This window comes from Amblyomma maculatum, chromosome 8 (assembly GCF_055883805.1).
Source record: "Amblyomma maculatum isolate TAMU_Amacu chromosome 8, ASM5588380v1, whole genome shotgun sequence".
Classification (NCBI taxonomy): domain Eukaryota; kingdom Metazoa; phylum Arthropoda; class Arachnida; order Ixodida; family Ixodidae; genus Amblyomma; species Amblyomma maculatum.
In genome coordinates this window covers 82979012-82991566 of record NC_139351.1, presented here as the reverse complement: position 1 = coordinate 82991566, position 12555 = coordinate 82979012, and the positions used below count along the sequence as shown (strand labels likewise).

The 12555-nt window shown below is 45.2% G+C and overlaps 1 long non-coding RNA gene across 1 annotated transcript; it reads left to right on the top strand.

Annotated features, from left to right (window-relative positions):
* The first annotated feature begins 3040 nt into the window (after positions 1-3040).
* Positions 3041-5873, top strand: LOC146181652 (uncharacterized). Its single transcript, XR_014700010.1, has 3 exons — positions 3041-3152; positions 4640-5089; positions 5768-5873. It is a non-coding gene; the product is annotated as an uncharacterized LOC146181652 (long non-coding RNA).
* The last annotated feature ends 6682 nt before the right edge of the window (positions 5874-12555 follow it).

Sequence of the window (12555 nt, the reverse complement as noted above, 5' to 3'; positions counted from 1 at the left end):
ACCTTTAGTGATGTACTATTAGACACTGTAAGGACAAGTAGGTATCTCAATACTCGTATAAAAGCCAACCTTAGACGGCCTACGCACATCACGACACATTACTGACAAATCTGATTGCACCCTCCTGTATTTAAGGCGCAATTATCAAGTCGTTTACACAAACAACCAGCTTACGTCATGCACGACACTCGTACGCTCTTAACTAGAATATCTTTCCAATACTGAAACTATATTCTTGCAGGTCGCGTTGACCTGCTCGAAATGGCACGCAAAAAATAGGCGTGCTTTAACCTCTAAGCAATAAGCGAACATGAAGCGTAACCTGAGCCAAGTGTTTCCTGTACCCACCTTCCCTAGTGAAAAAAGCCGTATGAGTCACAATGACCTCATTTAGACTTCTCATACTAAGCTCCTACAAATGTCACACAATCTCATGTGTTTCTCACAGGATGATAATAGATTCGTATGAGATGATATGAGATTTGTACGAGTTTAGTATAAGATTTGTATGGGAATTTGTATGAGGTTATTGTGACCCATAGATGTTTTTTCACTAGGGTTCACTTGAAGATAGCAAAATAGCAAGCTTGCTTATACTGAATACATGATTCGCCATGCATACCTTCTCCATCAGCTACATCTTCCCTCTTTATATATCTCGCTGCGCTCAGGTCACATGCATAAACTAGGCATAATCACATGTAAAACTAACATTCAGGAATTATTTATTTCGGTTACATCATTAACTACATTCCACCTTTTGTTACGACAATTCGTGAGCATTTACTATTTCATTCTGCAGTTACCACTTGAAATATTCAGCATAGTGCTGCACACACATTTTGACAGTGTTTTCTGCTTTTCACCAAATGTTGCCTATTTTGCATTTCAGTTTACCCACTGTTTTTATATGTCACCTATTCCCCTCTTTAATGCTTCTTTCTGGGTATAGTATGTAAATATGAGTAAATAAACGCGAAGTGTTATTGCAATTGCTTAGTCATATGACTTTACACGTCCGGTAAATCATCACTGTTCATGGGCTGTCCTGACATTCCATGAGGCTGAATGGAAAATGATCTATGTAGCGTAATTTGATCTATATATAACTTTATACTGCAGACCAACGCCGCTACAACGAACGCAGTTGCGAGAAAAATTTCTTCAACGAAATATTTCTTTTTACCGTAAGCTCGCCACTAAAACCAACTGAACCAACGTCTTGCCACAACGAACCACTTGTTCCGGGCGTCACTGCTTCAACAAAACCTTTCCTCTGCGGAGCTTGTATTAAAATATTATTTGGAAATAAAGTAAGCATTTTGCAGCTAATCTTTTCAATATCCAATTCCTCACCCATTTGCGTCACTAAACAAAATTTTGTAGTTCAAACCGGCTGAACCTATGTGTCGAACTATGGCTCAACCAACGCGGATCGACATCGCTATTAAAATTTATTGATCAACATAAACAGATTTGTTTGCCCAGCAATCTCAGCAACTGATTAAAAACATCCGTTCTTCACCCGTTTTAGCAGCAACGCTAGCGCGTTTCCTGGTCTCTTCCTCCCCAACTCAGCTTCGCGCTGCCCTTTATCATGAGAATCTTCTGAAACAGCCCAGTGTCTCAGCTGCACCGTCGTCAAGATGCGGCGCGGTACCCTGTAACACATCCATGGCTTCTACAGCCGCTAGCGAGTGCACGTGTTATATTAACACAAAACGACGTTATCATATAATTAGGCGCAATGAATCGTCACACATAAGGTCGTTCAGTGTAACTGCGAGGAAAAAGTACGCACTCGTCCCAGCCGTCACAGCGCCAAGAAGCTGGCGCAAGGCGGGTCACGTGTTTAACATAAACTCTCTTTCGGTCTGAAGGTCAAATCGGCCATTCAGATGACCTTCTAGATAGGGCGTAGGATAATTAGAGCTTTCGCTACAAAAAGCTCTGTTGCAATGGACATGTTCTTCTACTGAGCCACCAATACGCACACATGTGAAGAGCGCCAGTGTTTGGTGGGATGATGATTGCGCTGTATGCCATGGAACAAGTGCAGGCCTAAACTCCAGCTTACTTCCCAGCCATAAAGAGCCGTATTCATTCCGTATCATATAACACCACCATCTGCACTAAATGTGATGGCCGTATTTGAAAGGATCGGTGTTTTTATTGGTGCCCATCATGATTACTGGGCTATTCTATTGCTCACTGAATGTGAAAATGGCTCCACGACGCTTGTGGCACAAAAGCGAAGTTGGAGCAGCTGAGCATTATCTATGTAAATAAATTATGTTTTCAAACATGTAGTCCCATTTGACAGCGTTTCAGGGCTGGTTTGACCTAAGCAGTATTTCGCTCCAACGCTATTTTTCGTGTGCCTCGTCAGTCTCATTGTGACGTCATGACTAACTCGTAAAAGTGCCATGTGATTCGGGATGGAAGAGAAGTGTCACTCGATTCATGGTGACTTGCAAAAAGTGATAACCGCGCCCCCCAGGCACAAGTATAAACAGTGTCACGTGATTCATTACAACTTGCAATAATCCTGAACGTTGCACACAGCGAAACTTGATAAACTCGCACGCGATTCGGATCAGCGCACCAACAAACGCTATTGATTTCTCCACGGAAGGAGACTTAGTGCAGTCTAAACTATTTAGCTCGATTCGTAACCTACCTCTATTGCACTAATACCAAACAAAAATCAAATCTGAAGCGTAGGAACGCTGCGAATAGGTCACTGGTTGTTCTTCTCACCTTTCAACAGCGTAAATCTTGTATCCCGCATGCATAATTTCCAAAGGAACAATTTTAATAAACATTTGATATGCGCGCACTTCTCCTAACGTTTCTATGCAGAAAACTAATCAGAAAAACTTTAGCTACACGTTCGTGGACGTCAATATGCAGAATACCTCACGTGAATAATTTTGAGCTTAACAATAGTGTGCTCGTTCCTGTGAAGGCCATAATTTAATATCCGCCTTAAACTCATATATATAAATCGCCAGTAGCCATCTTGTAACTGCAAGTTTAAAAGTGGAGCTATTAGAGATCGCAGAGTGCCTTTGTAAAGCATTCAGACCATCATGATTAAAGAAGCGGGAAAGAAATGAAGTAGGACTTTTTTATCCTAAGATTTATTCCCTGTAGGTCCAATTATTATCACTAAATTGAAATTATTTTTAAATTATTTTAATGGCATTAAATAAGCATTATTGTTCAAGTTTATGCTACGGTATACATTACTGCACTGAATGTTTTGAGTTGTGCTTTGTGCTTTGAGTTACGTTTTTGAAGTTAAATTGCATAACTTTAGTCGGCCATTGCGACTGGCTGTGGACAAAAAACAGGCACTGAGTCGTCGTGGCTATTGAAATGTCAAATTTAAGCTTAGCAGAGAACTGAACTAGATTGCTATACCAAAAAGGTATGTGTTGGCCGGCCAGCACTCATTTGATGCCTATGATATTTTTTGAATTCTCAAGCAAAGCAATCATTATTGGTTACTTGACTAGCAATTCTGAGCCTGCAACCTACAGGCTAAAACCAAAAAAAGAGCACGTGTTTGGACTTTTTCGCGCTCATCACTTCATCTATGATGGCTGTTATGGCCACCCCCTACGGGATTGACTAATGGCAATCACAGATCAGGTTTGCGATGCTTGCGATGGGAAGCTAGCCGTTTCGTCGGCATATATATGTTGCGTTGAGCACCCACTGTGAGTTTGTGGCCTGCGCTAGGCTTCTCATGAGCAGCAACATTGCCCATTTAGTAGCTCTGAGTAATGGCATACATGATAATGAGGTCAGACACTTATATTGCTTATCAGTTATATCACTTATATCGCTTATATTACACTTCTCACTTACCAGCTTCTCACAATCCTCCCGCAACAACCGTTAGCTTGTCAATGGCTCCCAGCACTCTTCTCGGATTTTAAGCTATTAATTGAGTAGAAAGCACAATTGACTGAAATACAGACGTTATCGAAAATTATCAATTGCAACAACCGCGCTTAGAGGGCTGCTTCAAGGGAACCTGCATAGTACTGAGTGTTGCGTCTTTCTCTCTATTTCAAACCAGACATTCTCACATGGCAATTGAACCTCTTTCGGTAATGAGAGTAAAGAACCTCACTCCCAACAAGCAAATTTTAAATTACCAAAATAGATCTCTCAACATGGCAGAAGCAACCACAACCTTGGCGCCCAAGGTCGCATACCCCGCAGCATTCTTTCTTGGTCTTTGCCCGCTGACAGCATCTGCACTCTTTACAGGAGTTTCCCGAGTGAGTCAACACACCTCCTTTACTGATCACGCAAGTCCATACACTAACTAAATCAGTCCCTCCTTGTCGAGAATCATTTCGAGGCCTTAGATGCACCTGATGTTTGTAATCCCCTTTAAATATCTAATTTGGTTAAACGCCCATAACGGACGCTTCATTACAACCATCTCTATTTCTGTGCTTGCTCGTTGTGGTTTGTTTCACGCTGTTCATTGGGTCAGCTCTTCACTCTGTGCTTTCAGAAGCACACCGTACGTTATAGTGGTTAATTTTGGTAGCTCTAGAAGTAATACCCGCCAAGATCAACCTTCTTTATCAGCGTTTGTTTCATTTTCTCACTGCAGATAAGCTCCTCGGCAATACGTATGATACAAATATTTCATACGCCTTGAACAAGGAAAATAGAGAGCGAAGTAAAAACATTCTCAGCTATTCCGCGTGCATTTTCAGCATTAGAGAGATTTAGCTTACCGTGACCCGCGACCCGCCACCGCGACTCTCTACCGCGCGTGGGCGGGGCGCTCAAGCTGATTGGTCCCGACGCGGCAGGAACACTACCGACATCCAGTATGTGGCGCCATCTGTCGGCGTAAAGGGGGGTCTGGGCATGCGCAGTAGAACGCGCGGTGGCGGATCACGGTAGCGGATCGCGGATCACGGTAAGCTAAAATTCTCTATTGAGTAAGCCCTAGCGGATAAGCTCTGAACATTTGGACTCATGTCAAGATTCTTGGTAACGAATGTGCTGATAAGAGAGTCGTCGATCTGCAAAAGTACTGAAGCCACCAGTGAGTGTGAGTGTATGCTTTGTTTTCATTTTTCAAAATTGCTTTTTGTACGGCTGCAGACTTACTTGTCGAGACGATGATTTAAGTCTACTTATAGCTTGCTAAATTCATTTAAGCACTGGAATAAATATCATTTGCTAAGGGTTTTAATGGTTTATCTTAGCTTGTGAGGCAATGTTCTTTGTAGCCCTAACTATCGTGACCTTTTCATTTAACATGACGCACGTTCGATTCATATTGATTTCTTTGAAGTAACCGTTGGTTTATGTGAGTTCACTGTTACAAAGAGCCCAAAAACAGTGCTTTTCTAATGGTAAGGTGTGCGAAGTGACCTCCGAGCGCATTTTCGAGAAGGCACATTTAGCAAGCATTGCCCTAGTTTTTGCTTGAAAGAGGATGTCACAAAGGAAGGGAGGAACACGCTACGACTTTATTTTTCGTTTAATACTAAAGGGACACAACGACTGCTTGAGAAAGGCAGTATCTCCCGCTTTCGATATTAACTGAAAGCAGCCAGAGGGAAAATGCCTTGGAAGTCATAGAGGTTTATTCCTTTTGCAGACTTTTTTCTTCTTCTGGTTAGGTGGGATACTTTGGGTCGTCGGTCATGTTGCGAGCGCATGATTTGATGAAAAAACTGGGCAAATATTATGCTGGCATTTCTAAACCTTTTATGCTGTGCAGGTGTGCTCGCTCTTGGATTCACATTCCAAAGCACACATAAAAGTACAGTGTGAAGAAAATAGGTGCCTATTTTTGAAGTGCTCCGCCTTGCGCACCGATTGCTAAGGTACACCATCATCATGACACCATGCATGTTACTACTTATAAGTAGTAATGCTGGTATATTTTGCATCACATCAGATGCTCAGATGCTCAGTGCTACGACGTTTTTGCATTCATTGCTGTGTTATGTTTTCTGTTGCCATTCTACGTAAGGGTAGCCTGAGGGAAATATACAGCCAGCACATTTTCAACCACTTTTTAAGACTATCTACAGCTTTGTAACGATCATCTTGCAGAAGCCTTAATGCAGAATTTAGCGCTTCAGCGCTTAGTGATTTCTAAAGCTTAGAGAACGAACAAAATGCTACCTGCAGGGCCACATGACTGACAACTGCTCACTGTGCCGCTGACCTAGGACACCCCGCCCTTTTATAATCAGCAGAGTTAGGTTGAGCAGAAACAACTGTCATGTACACAACGTATAATACACTATATTAAAGGGAAATGTCAATCAAAGCTAGCTTTACCGTTCAGGCATTTGAAAACGTGAATCCAAGACGTAGTGCTTAGTGCATTTGAAGAAGAATAAATCAACTATACGGTATTGTAACCGCAAACATTCTAGTCGTGTCTGGTATGTTTTCTAGTAAAAGTTTTATCTGTGCTTGATGCTGCGTGCGATAATCGGGCAGACTGAAGCAAAAGCAAGACCTGTACGCGCTAGGTGTCCCTCAGTTTGGGCACGACACGCTATATGTAATGTCAGTGCGTCCTCAACCTTTTATAGCGGGTTATCTTCCACGCCAGTGCAGGGAAGCAGCATCAGGGCACACATACATAACTGGATGAAAGACAGCCTAGGAAAAGAGTGATGGATGAAGTTTGCTGTAATACATAACGTGACTGCAGTTTAGACGGCAGAAAAAAAAAAGAACCTCATTAAGCCCATATTATGTGTAAGTATCGATGAGGACGACTGATGAGTACGCATGTTCATCAATACAGTTTAGCCGTGCTAATTAGAAAGCACGCTGAAGCAAAGCAAAGATTGGAAGTTGAAAATTCGCTGGAGGCGGCCACACATCCCAATTCTTCAGTGCCAAGTCGGTGTGTTTGCATGAATCAATGCCGGCTCCTTGAGCACTACCGCCGGGCGCTTTAGGAGCAGGAAGCAAGGCACGACAATCTGCTACAAGAGTCCCTAATGCCTTTAAAGAACCTCGGGTATAGACTGGGATTGTACAATGGTCTCATACTACTACTATTTTCTTGCCGCTGTGTGTTGCGCGAGAGTTGCTTCAAACTGCCGATCCACCAACATTATATATCTGATACTGTGGCTGACAACTTAAATATTTTTGCCATGCAATCATTACTTTTACATGTCTTAATTTCTTGCTGAATACCTCAATTTTGGTCGGAAATTCAAGAATACGGGCATTACTAAAATCACGTTGCAATGAGCACACATGCAAATTTTTCTTTGAACACCGGTTTCAAGCTGGATGACAAAATATACGTTTTTTGTGGGACGAATTTACAGGGCTACTAGTGCCTTAACAGGTGCTCAGATGTAAACGAAGTTGGAGGAAAAAAATTATTTTAATACGTTTATGTTAGTTGTAGCTATAGAGACTGCAATGACCCATAATTTGCATATTGACCAGCTTTAAACCAACATGTTAATAAAACTTCATGAGTATGTTCCCTGACACCGCGTTCAAAAAGTGATAGTAGCGTCGAAATGATTGCCAAATAACTTAGTCAATGTTATACGGCAGTTTGCTCAGAAAGCTCGCAAGCTCTTGACTTTTTAGTGTAGAATCATTGAGGGAACAGAGCCTCTGAACCATATAAAGTAAAGCTAAAAAAAATGTTTGTACTGTAAAAATCGACTTATCTGAAGAATAAAGCGGAAATGCAGATGATAATGATTGTAAAGCTGTATATATTGCGGCGAACATTCTATTGTCTATTTGTTATTTTTTGGCAGCCGCCGGCATGCAGCCTTATCATTCTGATTTGAACGCACGTATTAATTCTGTTATCTTTGCTTGTTCATGTTCGTTGTCGCAAGATGCGGATTTATCATTTCCTTTGTTGCTGCAGATGATTCGAGATGTATCTTGAAAGATTCTAGCCAGGCACGTGTGCTTCTACAATGTTCCAGGGTATGCTAGTCACCGTTCGCGGTTTTAGCAACATCTTTCTTCGATGCCCTTAAATTGAGCATTGACGAGTAAACTGCATTCCTTGCTAGACGACAGCCGAGCATGATTGTCTCTGTCGCCACCGCCGGTTGCTTATTTCTTTTGCGGGTGCAAGTGAGTCCGATAAAGAGTTTATTTAAGGGAAGTTCAAGCCTCCTCGTTTGTTATCAACGGTGTTGTCACCACTACGTGACATCTGGTGGAGGTGCTGGGGTAAGCGATCGTCGTTCCCGTGTTAAGATGCCGGTATTCTTCAGTGAAGTCCGTCACTAGCTCCTGGGCCGGTCCTTCTCGGTTATGGGCGACGCCTCTAGCGATTCCAAGCCCTGTTTGCAAAAGCAACTGGGGGCTCACTTCGACGACATCTTCGTGCGGTTTCGATGTCTGCGTTGCCCACGCAGGCGACGACGCTTGATCAGGGCGCCACGGTCAAGTCGCCGTCGATAACGTTTAGAGCAGGTATTGTAGCAGGTATGGCTTTGCCAGTCGAGAGCTTGTAAGCTTAGATCGGAGATGTACGCCTGATGTTCATTTAGAAAATCAGTGCCGAAGAACCCGTCGCGCGAGCATTGCTATAGGACAACGAATCTGGTAGGGTATGCACGTCCATTTACTGTAACCCCTGCCGTGCAGCGTCCTGACGGTGTAATAAGGTTGCAGCTAGCGATTCGGATCAGCGGGCTTTCTCGAGCGCTCGTTTCTTTCCTGAGCTGGGAGGCAAACGATTCAAGGATGACTGAATAGTCAGCCCGGTGTCGACTAGGGCACTGACTCAACCTCAAGGTCGCTTGTACGCGTCCTCGCACTGCACGTGAGGCTTGGTGTCCGATCTTGGCTCCATCGTTTATTCAGGTCACGGGCGGGGCACACCATTGTCACTTCGCTGGGCGATTGCGTCCGCTTGCACTTTGGTAGTGATCCCATCGATGTCGTCGTACGTAGCAGCGGTGTCACTTTAGGCCTTGGCGCGTGATAATCAAGGTAGACCGTATAAGGCGCGTTGTCGTAAAAGCGGTGTAGTCGTCTCATGTCGTCATTGGTGGAGGATCTTCGATTTTCGTCATTGAACAACCTCACATCCAAATGTTGCTGCCTTTAGTTTCCTCTACGGGGGCTAGGGGATTTTCCTTGCGCGTAACCCTGGCCTGGCGATGCAAATCGGGCGTTGTGCGGCGATGGGGAGATGTTAGACGTCTTAGCGATGCGTGCTCTTCCCTCCACAGGAAGTAGTTCACTTCTGCTGATCACTCGCCAGCACGGCGTCGTGGTTCGTCGATGGCGAAACAACTCAGGCCGATACGCCTGTAGGGACAGTGATGGAAGGTGTGTCAAGTCTCATCACAATTGAAGCATAGTGGCGGGTTGTTAGATGTCCTCCAGGCTTCGCATTTCCTGGGACATGAGGGTTGGTGATAGGCTTGGTGGCGGGGACCAAGGGGCTGCTTTCAGGAACAGGACGGTAGCGGCGAAGGTTTGGAATCACGTCGAGGCGCAGGATGACGTAATGCAGCAGAATAGTTGATGTCTTGCTTCTTGCGTTTGGGCTGTCGGAGCCGTCACCTGTGTAGCGCGAAATGCTTGCTGGACTTCCTAACGGATGACGTCCGTGAGAGACGAAACATTCGGTTGGGCTTGCGACGGCAGGATTCGGTGCAGCTCTTTACGAAAGAATTGAGGGATCTAATCACAGAGGTTATCTCCGCTTGTAGTTGTGGTGTCGTAGTGGCTTGCAGACAGCGTTTCAAGATGCCGATTGTAGCGCCGCGTCTGTTGATTCTAAGGTCTTTCGATATTCGCTGCTTGCTGGCAGACCTCGGCAGCAGGTTTTGGCAGCTGGCGACGTAGACCTGCAAATAGCTGATTTTTTACATCATGCATCAACAGGTTCACTTTCGTCTCCTCTGTCATGTCGGGATCAGCGCGGCTGAAGGGACGCTTCATCTCAACTTATACGAGTACTGGATCATTTGAGAGCAGAACTATTAGAGGAGCGCTTCAGATCTTTCTTTTTCTACGGCACTTGCAAAGGCCATCAAAAACTCCACTTTAAATGTCTCCCAAATCACCAAAGAAATATCATGGTTTTCGAACCATACTCGGACAGAACCTTGAAGAACAAAGTAGACGCCTGACATTCGCAGCGTCCTTGTTGCTAGTTAAGTGTGCCCACGTTTGAAAAGGTCCATTCAGTCTTCCGCATCTTCAGTAGGTAATCCTTGGAAGCTAGCGAACTGCCGGGGCTATAAGAAGAAAGCCGGTGCTGCAGACGATGCATTACCAATGTTGAGGACTCCGGGGTGGAACGGGGTCCGGCAAAAGGTCGTGTTCCGGTTGGAGCCCTTTAAGTCGGCGGCAGGTTCGGTGGCCTGTTGGTTGGTCCCCCAGGGTGACATGAACGATGCTGCTGATATCTTCGCTTGAACGGGCAGGCCGGCTTTCAAAGCAAACCACCTCAACCAGATGTCACGTAGTTGCAACAAGAACGTTGGTAACAAATGGGAAGGCTTGCATCACTAGAATAAACTCTTGATCGGTCTGGCTTGCGCCGGCAAAAGAAGTAAGCAATCGGTAGCGGCGATAGAAACAATCGTGCTCGGCGGTTGTCGAACAATGAAAGCATCTTCAGTCGTTAGCACTCAACATAAAGGCTTCGGAGAAACGCCTAGATAAACCCGGTAACGGTGTCTAGCATATTTTGGGACATTGTAGAAGCGTATGTGCGCGGCTGGCATTTTCCGAGATACATCTCGAAATATCTGCCGCAACAGAGGAAATGATAGAGCCGCATCTTGCGACAACGAGCATGAGCAAGCAAAGAATACAGAATTCATGCATGCGGTCAAATCAGAGTGATACGGCCACATGCCTGCGACTGCCGAAAAAGAATAGACATCTGAATAGTTCGCGGGATTATATTATATATGTATAACCTGCGCATCGTCTATTCATTACCTGAATAGTAGAGGTGACGTCGAGATAGCAATAACTCTAAGACTGTATATATATATATACAACTACGGCATGCTAAATGCAATTATATTGTCTGCTGCGTTGATTACAAAAATTCACATATAAATAAACATACGTTTTGGGTATATAAAAGTTGTTTATTTTACGCTTTAAAGAAGCTGAGATTCTTATGCTGCCCGCACTCGTGAATTAGAGCATTGTTAAACAGACATCCTGATCGGTTTCATGTTTTGAAGCCGTGTGGGCACAAATGGTTGCACGGTTTTCGCTGACGCAGCTGCACGTGTTTTGCTTGCGCTTTTCAGCGCGCTTCCGAGTGCCGGGCTCTTACTTGTTGCGGGCCTAGGTCGTTCCACGCCTCCAACCAAAGGAGTGCCTGCGGATGATGCCGGGGCCGCGTTCCCGGGTCCAATGATGGAATTTTCACGTGTTGGTGTCGCATGTACTTTTTCGGCTGCTCCTTGCCACGTTTGACGGGAAGCTGACGCGGGTGTTACGTTTGTCGGCCGTGGGTTCCCTTGTGGTAGAGGTGCTGATCTGGTCACGCCATCAGAGGGCGCACTTCCGAGCTGGGTAATTAGGGACGGGGAAGGCCCAGTTGTATACGGTGGCGATGATGGTTGCACTGACGCTGTTTGTGGCACACCGGGAGTTACTTGTGTTAGCGGTGCAGCTTCAGATGGCTGAGATAACGAGTGGGTGTTTCCGTAGCTCTGCATCATACTTCCCGATGCCGCTCCTTCAAATTGTCCTGTTCCCGAGCCTCTCATTCCTCCGCCACCCACTAGAGCAATTCCTGGCATTCTCGCTCCGTAATCTCCCATTGCGTACATTCCCCCTCCGTACGCTCCCACCCCGTATCCGCCTAGCCCGTATCCTCCCATGCCAGCTCTTCCCATTCCGCCCATACCCATTGGTCCCATTCCCACACGTCCCCTTCCCCCGATTCCCATCAGTCCCAGTCCTCCCATTCTCATTGACGTGCCATATGCTGCAAATCCTCCCATTCCCATATGTGCGTTTTGTCGTAAGTGTTCCCTTGCGTATCCTGCCACTCCACCTAAAAGTACTGATCCCAGTACTCCTACAACAGCGCTATTAATCATTCCTCCATTTCTTTTTCTACCTTCCACTCCAGCAGGTCCTCCCATCCCTCCCACTTTTCCCTCTACTGCCGGACTGTACAATTTCGTTGAGCCCCCTATAAATCCGTAGGACATATCCGGACCTCCACCAATACCACCAGGTAGGGTTTGCAAACTGCTTGCTGAAGGAATAGCATTTCGCTCAAGAGATATATCTTCATCTGGAACATGTGTGTTATGCCCAAGGAGTCTTTCTTGCGTACTGCTTCCCTGGGAGGCAGATATCTGATCACTTGGCGCAGTTCCACTTCCCCCCACTGCGGAAAGGCCACTAAGAGTTTCTTGCGCTCTGCTTACTTCGGCGACAGCGTTACTCTGTCCATGCACACTGTCATCTGGCCCGACTCCTTGAAACATCCTCGATATTTCATTGGTGCCTCCTTCCTTAGAGACTTTATTTACCGGATGTGGAGGATATTCA